The sequence below is a fragment of the Temnothorax longispinosus genome, chromosome 4 (assembly GCF_030848805.1).
Source record: "Temnothorax longispinosus isolate EJ_2023e chromosome 4, Tlon_JGU_v1, whole genome shotgun sequence".
Classification (NCBI taxonomy): domain Eukaryota; kingdom Metazoa; phylum Arthropoda; class Insecta; order Hymenoptera; family Formicidae; genus Temnothorax; species Temnothorax longispinosus.
Genome location: NC_092361.1, coordinates 18,466,449 through 18,479,710, shown reverse-complemented (window position 1 = coordinate 18,479,710; position 13,262 = coordinate 18,466,449). Strand labels below are relative to the sequence as shown.

At 39.4% G+C, this 13,262-nt stretch overlaps 1 long non-coding RNA gene across 1 annotated transcript in view; it reads right to left on the bottom strand.

Moving 5' to 3' along the window:
• LOC139812197 (uncharacterized) overlaps positions 1-11,171 on the bottom strand; it is a 56,356-nt gene extending 45,185 nt beyond the window's left edge. The window contains exon 1 of the long non-coding RNA XR_011731831.1: positions 10,814-11,171. This is a non-coding gene — a long non-coding RNA (uncharacterized lncRNA). The remainder of the gene's footprint in view (positions 1-10,813) is intronic.
• Between the last annotated feature and the right edge of the window lie 2,091 nt (positions 11,172-13,262).

Below are 13,262 nucleotides of genomic sequence, written 5' to 3'. Positions count from 1 at the left end.
GCGCAATTTTTATTTTTTGCAAACGGAAGAATTAGATAGAGAACTAAGTTACGGAAATTTCGAGCACACATGGTATTTCAGGGACGACTAATGTCGCCGCTACTTCCGGTCGGTGTATTGTCAGTAAGCAGTCCGGAACCGACGGCAACATAAACATTGGTAAGTCCGCCGGCGCCAAAGCGTAACTGGTCAATGCCAAATTAGCTCTCGTACTAAACACCGAGTTTGCGTAGCCTAACGTTAAGGTGCACGAGCACACTAAACGGGGCGCAATCACAGACTGAAGTTTACTTTGTTCCCTGTGCGCTAGACAGGTTAATGGCTACCGAATTAGATACTGTCATGTAAAGTTCTGAGCAGGAACGTCTACGTAGATATCGATTCACTTACTGTTTAATTATGATGTTCGAGTTTGCGATGGGAAGCTTAAAAGGGATGTTCCGATAGATTCGATAGTTACATCCACACTATAAAGAAAAGTACAAAAGCACTATCTTAACTACGTTTTATATATCAAATATTATTGTCTCTATTAGTTTATTTCTAAAACGTGCATATAGTATTATGAATGTTTCTTTTTTCTCTTTCTCATTTAATTTGAAAATGACTGTCACAATCACTTTGAAATTAAATAAAAAGGAGAAAAAGAAATATTTGCATTATTGTAAAATATTCACACACTTTTCATTAACTCATATACAAGAAAATAAATGTTTCCTTTCATTTCGTCTCTTAACAAATATGTCTTTATTTTTTGTACTTTTATGTGTTCCATCTGTTCGATTTTTAGCTTCCGGCACAATATTTTGATAAGAACTCTTGCCTGTCTTCGCAACGCGCAATGCACATATTTCCTTTCTCGTGCAAAAAGTTAGCGCGTTAAGTCTACCACGAAAACTCGAGGGAAAGAAGTAATGCTAATTAGATTGTGCGGGTATCATCAATTCATCGTTAGAGACGGAAATTTCCCGCCGAAGTAATTACTCGCTGCCGAGGAATTATGTGCCGTTGTTCCGACCTAGTGGAAGTTGACTCGCGGAAGTTCGTAATGTGCAGGATGTCGTAGTTTCTCAGTGTCCTCTATCGCTCTCTGCAGATAGATATCTGGGCCATTGAAAGGATGAATACGTATCCTCGAACAAGCTCTTAACGTGCGATATAATATAATGCATGGATATATATTATATATATTTGCCTCCTGTTAAAAAATGTTGTAATATTTTTTATTACTTTAATTAAAAATTAAACTGTTATTTTAGGATTCGTCCAATTTTGATTCTATTTCGTAAAATATTTACGCTATGTGTTTATTTACACACTAATTTATACATTAGATATAAAGATTTATATTAATTATTAATTATCCATTAAGTTACCAGAAAGAGTATATGTTTGTATAGTTTAACATAGCTTTATTCTAAAAAGTTTCAAGGCGTTTTAATGGTTATTGTTAACAACTTAAGTCATTAACTTGAAATTGTTTTAAGATAAAAGAAATCTTATAGTTAATGAATCTTTCTCAAAGAACTTTAAATCGAATGATCGAGAATACCTTGTTTATCGATAATTAATCGCTGAACTAGTCTTAACAGATTCAATATGGAATATTTCAGTTTCCCCCAGTAATGTAAGAGTTAAAAATTTAACTATAAAAATTAATTGAATTATTAAGCATAAATTTCAGCTATCTTTTTTGCGAATATTATTTATATTGCTTATGCATACAAGAGCGCAAAATGCTGTATGTATATCACGCGCAGCGCAAGTACGATTCGCGAAATTATTTTACTCTAATTAAACGTCGCGATGCAATTCGGCCGCAGCTTGCGCGCCGAGAAATTCGTCGGTTAAGTTCAGTCGTGCAAGCATTTCCGACGGAGTTATCTTCCGGAAATATAATATTTCATTACACAGTCGGCCGTTCTTTGCCTTCGATCGTAGCGGCCGCAAGATAATTTCGCTGTCTTCGCGCTGAACGTTTCCACCGTGTTGAGTCGACTTTGATACTTCGAAACAAATTAACCGTCTGGCGAATGAGGCTGAAGTAAGAAAAAGAAAAACTTTCTTCTCTCTAACTTTCTCTCTCTGAAGCTTTCATTAATGTAAAACAGTTAGTCGTAATGTTTTTCCGTGATTATTCCAACTGCAATTTTAAATAACGTGGGTTAAATCCGCAAAAGATGTAGACGGTGTATTTATGAATTGCGTCAGTGTAATGTTTAAACAGATACAAATGACGTGTACTACGTCAAATTTGCATAAAAATGACCGGCGACAGTATCGTAACTCATTATCTTGAAAACATTTACAGTATTACGATACGCTCTTGTTAAAGGGTATATTTTTTTATGGAGTTCTAGCAATGACAAGTTAAATAACAAGCTTTAATAAATAGAAAGTGATGTATATATAGTTATATTTTATGTTATATTTAGCACTCTTACCTTCTTTCATAAATGTAACTGATACTGTTTCTATTATCCAAGAAATCTGAATATTTTAGTTTTATTTTGTGCTTGTAACTAACCACATAATACTTAAATAAAGAAAAGATTATAATTTCATGTATTATAAAATTAATATAAAATGGAATTAACAATAATTGCTGGAGCATCAATTATTTCCTCTTAATTAGCGTAAAATAATTATATCACTATCTGCAGACACCTTGTCATTTCCTACCGGGGCTTTACCGTATATACCGTATATACCGTGTAAACGCAAGATGGAAGGATAGAAGCTTTCCGCTCGCTGGTTCGTAAAGTGTAAAATGTGATACGACCAAGATGCCATGGTTGTATAAAAACTATATAATATTCTCGGTTAATTTTTAAAGTACCACTTACTCCGAAGATGAGCAGAAGGCCGTTGAAAGTTTCGTTGCCTCGCGCAGCACATCTCTTTTTTTCTTTAATAATGTTATAAAAAACCGCGCGCGGTGCTCTCGCGTCGGCAACGAACCACCTGAAAATTAGAACTCCTCTCTTAACGATGTCCCCATATAATGATTCACTTATTTAAGTTTTAACATCCAACCTGTCTAAACGACCTCGCGACACTCGAGCACCTAACGTGGCGTTTTTCAGAAACGCAGTTTCATTAACGGAGATTGCGAGAAGCGACGCTATTACCCACTGAGATCGACGTAGATGTGTGTAGGATATAACTTTTGCGTGTGTATATAACATTCATTTGGTTATAAGGTAGCAACTGGGAAGTATATTAGAAATTACGATTATCTGATATGCTTCAAATGGTGTACACGTTCTGACTGGGGGATGAGATCCGTCGTCGATCTCTCGTATCCTTTGTGTTTGCAATCCATCTCGTCGTCGAGCGTCTTATTGGCACTCGCGTTAGGCGAGTTACGGAAAAACGATACGCGAAACTCCATCGAACGGATGCTACCGGCGCGAGATCAGATATACGCGTTGAGAAGAGTCCCGCACGAAACCGAGATTTCACGTCTAACGTGAATATGGATACGCGCGCGCGCGCGCATGTTTGTGTGTGTGTGTGTGTACGGATGTATACACGGTATATTCGCACATGAGAAGAAAATGTTCGCACGGGCTCTTAGGTACCGAGAGTGCCTGTCGCTATGCAGTTCGCAGGCTCTCCCGCGAATCCGGTGGATCAGTTTGCAGGCTATACAAGATACCTCTGTGCCAAGATGTAGAAATTTCTAGAGATATCTGCATGTTCTACCTCGTGCGAAAATAGAGAAGAAATCACATACGTATTCCAGTAACTCATTTAATCCTTTACTATGCGAGTTTCAGCTATCACATATACACGCGTTGTGATGAATTTACACGGTTTCCATTTTTTGCACTGGAACATTTAGGACAATCTAGCCGCGAGAAAATAACATTTCGAAATAAATCGTGCAACAGATGTTTTTAATTCGAGAGAAATTATTTCCACCTTTGACTTTTGGCATTTATTCATAATTTATAATTATAAAAATGCTTTGTTATCTATGTTGTAAACCTCATGTATGACACTCATTTATTTTCCGATTGTAAAGTTTACAAATTAATTAAAAAACACAATTTAGTAATTTAGAGAGAATAAAAACTAAAATGTGGCAAGATTGTCAAACGGGAAAATCGATGCTCTGTAGATAGAAAATAATTTATGGTTTTCCTCGAATCAACAGTGTATCGGTTATTGTGTATTGGGTTATTTAGTTTTTTAATTTCGATAAACAATAAACAAAATATCACAATATAATCATAAAATGTATTAATAATAAAATAGGTATAATAATAAATAGAAAAGAACACGCTGATATTTGGTTTCTTCAATCTTGTCTCAAATATCATCGCAAGTACGTGGTAAATCTCGCAAAATCTGCGCCCGAGCGTTTACAGGCACTTGAGCATTTCAAACAATACGCCGTAATCGTGTAGTTATACGCCATCCTTCACTGATTGCAATCTACGCAACGGCCGGTCAGTATATCGCTTTAAACATTAATACGAAATCTCGTTTAAGCGTCGGTGTAACGTTTGCTTAGGCCGTGAAATTTCGGTTAGAAGTGCACTTAGGCCCCGAGTACATACGGAATTTAGTTCCTGTATCGCGTTACCACGGTAACAGGCTGACCGTGCGCGGTTCTCTATCCTGCGGTCGGATAGGCTCACCAGCATCACTCTGGAAGTTTGGGACGATGTCAGAGGAGAAGGGCGAAGATAGAAGGAAGAAGAGAATAGGGAACAACAGACAAAGATGCACGAAAAGGGAATCGAAAAGTTCTTCCGACAAGGATGGGTCGGAAGTCGCAAAGAGTGCGATGTTAAAGCGACTTCACCTTGACGAATCATTTTGCGAAGGTATACGAGATGCACTGTAAGAAAATAGAGCATCTAGGACGAAATTGTAACAACCGACCTGTCATCCTTGATCCTGTCATCCGTGCCTAGTTTAGATCGTAAACGGGTTTTCCTCGGAGAAGAGCTTTACGCTCGAGGCTCGTATATAATGCGTTATCGCACGACAAGGCCAACGAAAGGACGCGTTAACGCGATAAAACCATCCCGCCGCTGCCGACGTTGCGCATGATCTCGAATTACTATGCGTCGGCGGTCGCGATCACGTACGGGGATGTCGCCACGAGATGTAACCGTGTGTAAAATGATCCTCCACAAACGACCGCTATTTTTTGCATCGTTAATTTTATTTCTCTCGTTACCACCGCTAAGAGCGGTTTCACTTGATCATCCGGTTAGGGTTGAGTAACTCGATCTTGCATGTTGGTCGCTTATTGAATTTGATTGGTAAATTTGATGAAAATATGCAATTTCTGATAAACGATATTCTTAGATACAACAAGGAACGATATCTGTTTAACCTTAATTTAGAAATAAATATAAATTATATAAGTAACTCTCTCTAACAATAAGAGTGAAAATAAAAATTGGGATATCGAAATCGATCAGATTTCTCCAATTTATCTCGTGGAGCCAATACATAGTTATATATAGTCGCAAATTTTTTATTTGATTGTGAGTCTTTTATTGTGGCATCAATATACTGAATCAACGAAAAAAAAAATATTATCGCATTATTTATCCATAGAGCGCAGTTTAAAATGCCAACGATCAAACGGAAGCGAACTTCGTTGAGAAGAGAGAGGATAAACGTCATGGTTGTAAACGCGCCTCCGACAGGGCATTAAAAATGATATTTTCACGCTCGACGTGGACCCTCCGGAATATCCTGCACCTAGTTACGGTCTTGTGGGCTATATACTTGGCGAATGTAAATGCGCGCTTCACAGAGCCTCCCCCAGTTATTCAACCTTCTCTCGAGTTGCTGCAACGCGCTTCCTGGCATCCGGAACGAAATCTCTACCGACACGTCATTCCGACGTCCACGGCCCGCCGGAATCCTGAGGGGTGGCGGCGCCGAAGGCGAACGTTTCTCTCATCCCCTCGGTGCGCGACGGTGGCTCTTAACACGGCGTGTCAAGTCGGGAAACCATCGTCGTGAAAGCATCTGCTCGTTCGCGCTCTGAAGATTAAAAAAGTTCCCTATCGTTTCAACGTTGAAGCGCGAACGTTGCGCGTTCTCGGCAAAACGCTGAGAACGAGGTAAAAAGCCGCGAGAGCAGAGAAAAAGAGAGAGAGAGAGAGAGAGAGGGAGGAGAGAAAAGGGTTGAGAGAGAAGAGTGGACGATATTGCCGCGTTTTTCAAACGCGTCTAAGCGTTCATGTAGACTCTCGTATCGAGCCCGTACGTGTTTCCATCAGCATCTTCCCGGGCCCCGTCGTCGTCGTCGTCGTCGTCGTCGTGAGGTCAGGCGACGAACACGTTCTCTCCCATGACGCAATTGCGGCGCAATTGTAACTTACGTCGTTCGTTTCGACCGTGTTTGCACCGTGCAATTTCTCGACGGTGAAACTGGCGATATGGGCTTCGTAAACGACGAGTTGCGCCGTTATTTGACGTTTCGAACGACGTGACATTTCGACGATCTTGCGACGATGAAAAGCACGAGAGCGGGTATTCGCGCCGAAATCTCTAGGAGAATTCTACGAAAACGCGGAGAGATAGTTACCCGCGTCTTTCTCTCTCGCGTTGTTTTAATGCGGAATGTCACGTCGAGAGTCGTCACCGCGCGTAAAGCATCTGCTCATCCGCTCGCCCGAGAGATTAAAAAGTTTTTCTCTGGAAAACCTCGTGAGACAATATTGCTCTCATCGCGCGCGGGCAAGCAGCCAGGAGGCGCCAAACTGACAATATACGTGTATGTGTGGAGTGTAGTGTTGCGTGTGTATATGTGTAATGCTTTCTCGCCGGTGACGGAAGCTGGGTTGGGATTTCTTGGCGATTTCCGATCGCGTGACAACTCACTCATGCGCGAAGCGCTCGATAAAGGAGTTTCCGACGATTAAATGGTACTACAAGGTGTAAGGAAATTTAATAGTTAGCGGCGGGAGACAGGCGTTAACTTGGCTTTCCGATTGCGATCTGTATTGCGACGCGCACGCGCGCATACGATTCGAAATATAACGGGGTATATCAACGAACCAACATTTCCCACTGACAAACGACTATAGATAGAGCCGATCTTTTCGCTCGAAATGAAATTGCGTCCGTGATTCCTGCAACCGACGGTTTTTTTTACTCACGGTTCGCGTGAAGCTTAGATTGCAAACTATTGGCAATCACGCAATTTATGTGTGCCGGGAGCCTTTTGGAAAAAAAAACGTGGAAGGAGACTCTCAGAGGATGATTTGCGCTTCCTTTTTTGCGAGTAAGTATTGATTCGTGAGATATGTATCTAAAAAACGCGATATTTGTACAATAAATCTACAAGATCTGTTTCTGTGAAAGTAAACACATCAAGGAATAACTAATTATAAGTAAATCATTGAAGATTACTTCGCATTTTATAATTGTGGTATGTATATAAGTTACATACTGAAAACATAGTTATTTTTTATAGTTATATCGCCTTATTTATTGTACATAAATAATATAACGCATAATATAACATTTTAATTATTTTATATACATTATTAGAATTAAATCTATTTAATGAAAAAAGAATAATATATATATATATATATATATATTTAATAAAACAAATTATTCTTTTTTGCTCACATTTCTGTAGATTTATTTACATTAATTCTTTAATATCTTGAACTCTAAATAAATTAAATAGCTCTTTTGTATTTTACAAGAAACAAACTAAAAAAGAATATCAGCTCTCGTAAATGTTTTTATCGGAAAAAGATTACATAAATCGCGGAAACAAGTTGCATAAGCAGATTACATAAATCGCCAATATCATGATCATTCATCGGAAAATATAACCATCGTCATATTTCTTTAACGATTTATCAGTTTTCAGATAATCTTTTTCACCTCACCTATTTTTATTTCATATAATTACTTCATTACTTGGACGTTTAATAACTAACGAATGATATTGACAAATTCTGTCAATAAATACATCACTGGTTCCAAAAACTGATTCAATAGAGAAACGACATTACTTTCGAAAATCTATCAAAACGTATTTAATTAAACGTCATCAGACGTAACCGCCGATAGACCTTCTCTTTCGAGAATATGACCTCGGTTTTGGACCGATACTCTTTCGTGCCAAGAAAGTATCCCGCAGCCGATGCAGTATTCTGAATAATCGAACATCTAATATAGTACGTCCGATATTCAATTTTCTATACGAACAGGGTCATAGCGATATTAAAAATGCAATTTCGCAATCAAGCGTTTTTGATTTCCGGAAACACAATATTCTTTATTGTATTCTGAAGTGCTATTATTGTTTATTGTGTTCCGAAGAATCACTATTTTTTATTGTATCAGAGTTATTAAAAGGCATGTATTCGAGCATATTCCGTCGTGTATGAAAAAAAATTGATTTAAAAGGAAACAAAACCTCTTTAGGATCTGCTCGATACGGTCGTTTTGTGAGCACAGACTGAAGAATAAACTGTGACTGTTAGATACAAAGCAATTCTTTGAACAGAAATTAAAGAGCCTAGAGGCAGTATATGGACAGACAGACTTTGAGGGAACAAAATATTATTTGCAGATTTTCCTAATTGAAACCGTTTGCGAAAGGAAAGAAGTATTTGATATGAAAAGAAATATTTGATACACGAGCTAATGTTTTCGTGTATGATTATCTGATTATTCATCGCATGTTTACATCGCATTTAAATTTTTAATAAATAAAACTTAAAATTATGTATTCAACAAGCAGGCGTGTGAATAGCATGAAAGGTTCCTTTGAAAGGAATACAATGACGGCGCGTCTCCGTTATCTTGCTCTACATTGTAAGAGTATAGTGCCAGGAGATTGTCCTAGATCTCCGTAATGTCCCACGACTATCCACTTTGAATCGTTTCCGTGAAATAGTCTGTGTCTCAGTATAAATCCCCTTTCATATTTCCCTGCTTTCATTGCCGGCATCGTACGAATCTGTTCCACTTTTCGGTCCGCGTTCGTTCGCAACACTTTCCCAGGCATTAAAGCGTGAAGAGCGTGGCGGCAAAGGGAGATGGTGTGCTATACGTTCCACCCGTTCCGATTTATATCGGCCATACCGCGGCGACGTGAGCGATAATAGGAACTCTAGACGGGGCTGCACGGAGCGAACATGGTCATCACGCTTATATCCTTGCCGATGCTCGCAATTGCATTCGTTTCGTGCCGCACCGGGTAGCTAGCTGGGCTCGTTGTTACACGCAGACACGTAGTTTACTCGACGTGTCTTATTGCCGCTTCACCTCGCGTATCCGCAGCACCGGCGAGGATGTTTGTTTAATGTCTACCTTGGTGGACTGCTTCGTACGTCTCGTAACCGCGCTTTAACTACAAAATCCAAGCGCTCTATTCCCTTAATTCTAGGATAGAGGCATTTGAAAATTCACCGAAGTAGAAACTCTGTAAGATCGGTTTATCTTAATGGAGAACAAGCTTCTTTGCCTACTTTTGTAAGAATAGCTTCTTATAGGTATTAAAACATAGTGCATGTGATAACGAGCACAATTATTCTTGCACAAATTCTTGTATAACTTCTTCTTTATCAGAACGAAAATGCTACGGTCTTTTCCCTTCTGCTGTAGAGAAAAAGAAAATGAGACCGAATATAAGCGAGTAAAATTAAGTATTCACCAATTTGCTTTCAAAAGCAATTACCGAAAAGCATATTACTGAACATGCTTTAATTTTTGGAAAAGAAATAAAATGCAATAACGAAAAGTTGCTTATGATTCAGAGAAATGAAAATTCTCCGAAAGAAGAGAAAAGATATCGATGCCCTAACAATTTGAAAATAACTTTGAATAAATTGTATGCGTTAAATTAAAGTCGGAAGTACTTGTAGATATTATGCATTCCATATTCAACGATATTACGCTGCATTGCAAATTCAGCTATATTCCGAGAGCGTAATGGCACTTTGTACAGCGACGTAATTTTTTGTAACGCAAATCCTCACAAGTTAATTAAACATGGAGGGGAAACAGGAGTAAACTAGAGGATTTGACTATATGTATAATTCGTTTACCTTGCTAGAGATATAGGTACGTATAACAGAGCGCTATCATTTCGGATTTGTCTCTTTTGACGTCTTAGTGGCTCGTTCATTTTCTTGATTAAAGATCTCATTTATGACGCGTTTGTAAGCATGTATGCAATCGTTTTCCGTGACAAAATTAAAATCTGTTTTCCTTACAGATCTGTGATCATAAAAAAAAAGAATAATAAAGATAACAAGCAAAAGATTAAAATATCGTCATTATCGCCAATTATTGTTTTCTAATGCGAAACTTTACATTAATTATTTGTCAAATAATTAATGAAAAAAATAATATTTTTTGCTCGTTTTCATTTCTAAAAACTCCATTGATGTGCTTCCAGTATTATTAAATATGTTTGTTTCTCCAATTAACATAACATTAATATTCATTGATTCATTTGCAACTGTAAGTTATTTTTGCAAAATAAACAATTATTCTCTGTCTCTAAAACGCAAAAATTTCCATTTTTAAATATACCTAGTAATTAAATCAAAGAGGTAAACGTTCTTTTTTTTTAATAATTAAACGAGTTTTCGAGCCATTTATCGTATAATTTTGTCTCATTTCGCGCGTCTCTTCTGTGACAGGTCGTTTCTCTGTCTAATTCAATTCTCGACGCCTCTCAATACTCTGTGTTGTCTTTCCTATTTAAACTTTATTTAATTTAACACATCATAATGAGAGAAAGGTTGCGGCAATGTCTGACGCTACGATTGCTTTTTGCGCACGAACGACAGGTACCTACCCATTTCATCTTTGACGATGGAAGACGCGAATCGAGGGATAAAAGCAGACAGGCGTAGCGAAGATCCCCTATGAGCCTTTGTTTCTCCCTGTTGGCTTGTTTGGCTCCGCAACAGGAAATTAACACCACGGTTCTGTCTTCTACATACCGCCGCCCGTATTGTTATCCCCGAAAGGTAATCTGGGATTTGTCACGGTCGTGCGTACTTTGATATTAGATGGGTACCCACATGATGATTGTCACGCCGCGCCGCGCTGCACGCTTAGAAGGCTGCGGCGCGCGTGTCACGAGTCACGATTTATGTTTTCAGCCTGGTACTTATCACGCCGGCAACTTGAGGGTAATTGCCTGCGTCGTTATGAATGCATAAAATGTTTGAACGCGACATACGTGCTAAACTGCTCGCGCAATATTTCATTCGCGCAATCTACAAACATCACGCGCGATGCAAATAACAAGACGTATCTGCGCAAGAGTAACAATTGTTTATTAAATATTATAATCTATATCATGGATATACAGACGAGACGACGTTACGAAAATGGGTATACGATTAGACGGAACTCTGTCATGCGCGCGTAAAAAAAATGTACGTACTAAACCTTAAATTAATACAACACTTGCAACATTCTCGATATCGCAACGGTTTTGTTGAAACGCGTTCAGCGATGTTGAAGGTATTGTTACGCGCATTGAGTGTGGTTTATTAATTAAACGTTCGTTTTGTAGATCCGTGCGAACATTATTCTGCGCTCAACACGCTTTCTTCTGCGGTAATAACCGGCCAGCCGGTCTTGCCAGCCGAGTTCGCGCGTCGCACAAAAAGAATGCACCGCGCCGCGCCGCGCCGCGCCGTTGCCGGTGAAAAAAGACGATCGCTGCAGCTCGTTACGTTGCACCTACCCGTAGCGTCGGGTGCTGCGTGAGCCAATCAGATAACCGTTAACAGCGCCGAAAAAGATCGTTCGGGGGAATTAATCGTGTCGTTCATATCTCGTTTAGCTTCTCCTCAGAGAAATTACCGCAGTTGGCACCGTATCGATCCATCATCCCGAATATCGGTGCACGAGTCTCACACAGCCAACCCGTAACGCCGACCTTAACGTTCTCTTAATCGCCGGAACGATATTTTGCGCTGTGCGTGTAACATGAGTAACGTACTTACGAGATGAACGAAGGTTTTTTCTCAGTGAGATATTTTATACATATACATGTGTATATATAAAAAAGGGGAGCTCGCCCGCTGTCTTTGCCGGTTAAAAATAAAAACGCTTTCGCGCCTCACTTATTATTAACGTAAAAAAATAGAAATATAAAAAGGGTTTACCTGTACTCGCCGCACGCTGCGATGCCGATAAGTTTATGCTATTTAGCGGTTTACTTGGCGTAAACGTATGTAAAAGAAAGGCCTTTCTTTTTTATTTGCAAAAAATATAAAGTAAAGTATATGCTAAGGCAGAAAAACTAGTTCTTTATATTTGCTTACGCTATAAAGAAAATCATTAATTTACCTATGTAAAATATCGCAATGGACTATTATTATATGATATTAAAACATTAGTGTAATAAATATTAAGATTTAAAAAAAAGTAAGAAAGACTAAAAAGTCACCAATGGACTTCAAGAAAACTTCATAGTTTTTCTACATTGCGATGAAGCGAAACTTCGAACTTAAATGATATTAAACTAAAATAATGAATAAAGACAGAAATAATTGTAGTTTAATTTTTATACAATATAATAACTTTTCCTTTTTCAGCAATTTATTTTGTGCGTCTCGTTACACAAAAAAAATATGTTAATCGTGCTTCCTATTAGTATGTTGATACGCGTGGAGAACGCCGGCTGGGAGCAAGCATCCTGATAACCCCTCGGATATTCTACGGCACACATGCGACACGACCCGTTCGCTCGCGCGCGCACTGAATACATATACATATATATAAATATATATGTATACGAGCTTACAATGTAAAAACCGTCCCGCCGTCCGTACGCGTGAAATTTTCCGCGCCTCCTGGGCGTGGAACCGCCTGCACGCGATTACACGACTCACACGGCCGGGACGAATGCCTCTTTGTGTTTGCCATGAGCACTGTCATTTCGTCACGTGGCGTAATAAGCGCCGACAAGCCGACACGACGCATTTTGTCGAGATTCGTAAGGAGATAGCGACGGCGGGGGCTCGGCCTCACACCGGGCCTTGTTCCCTCGCCTCGCGAGAAACGGGGACTGCGGGAGCGGGTAATCGTTTACCTGCAGACGAACGGTGGTTTACCTCGGGTGAGGTGAGGAGCCGCGGTCCGTCCGGCCGCACTACAAGGAACGTCCGAGAGAGCGCTTTATGGGAAATATACGGTCCCGATGTTAAGTGGCCCGCGAGTCGTAAAATTACAAGGTGCGCGCCGGCGTACCGGACGCCCCCGTCGTAATTTCACGGGTCGTGGAT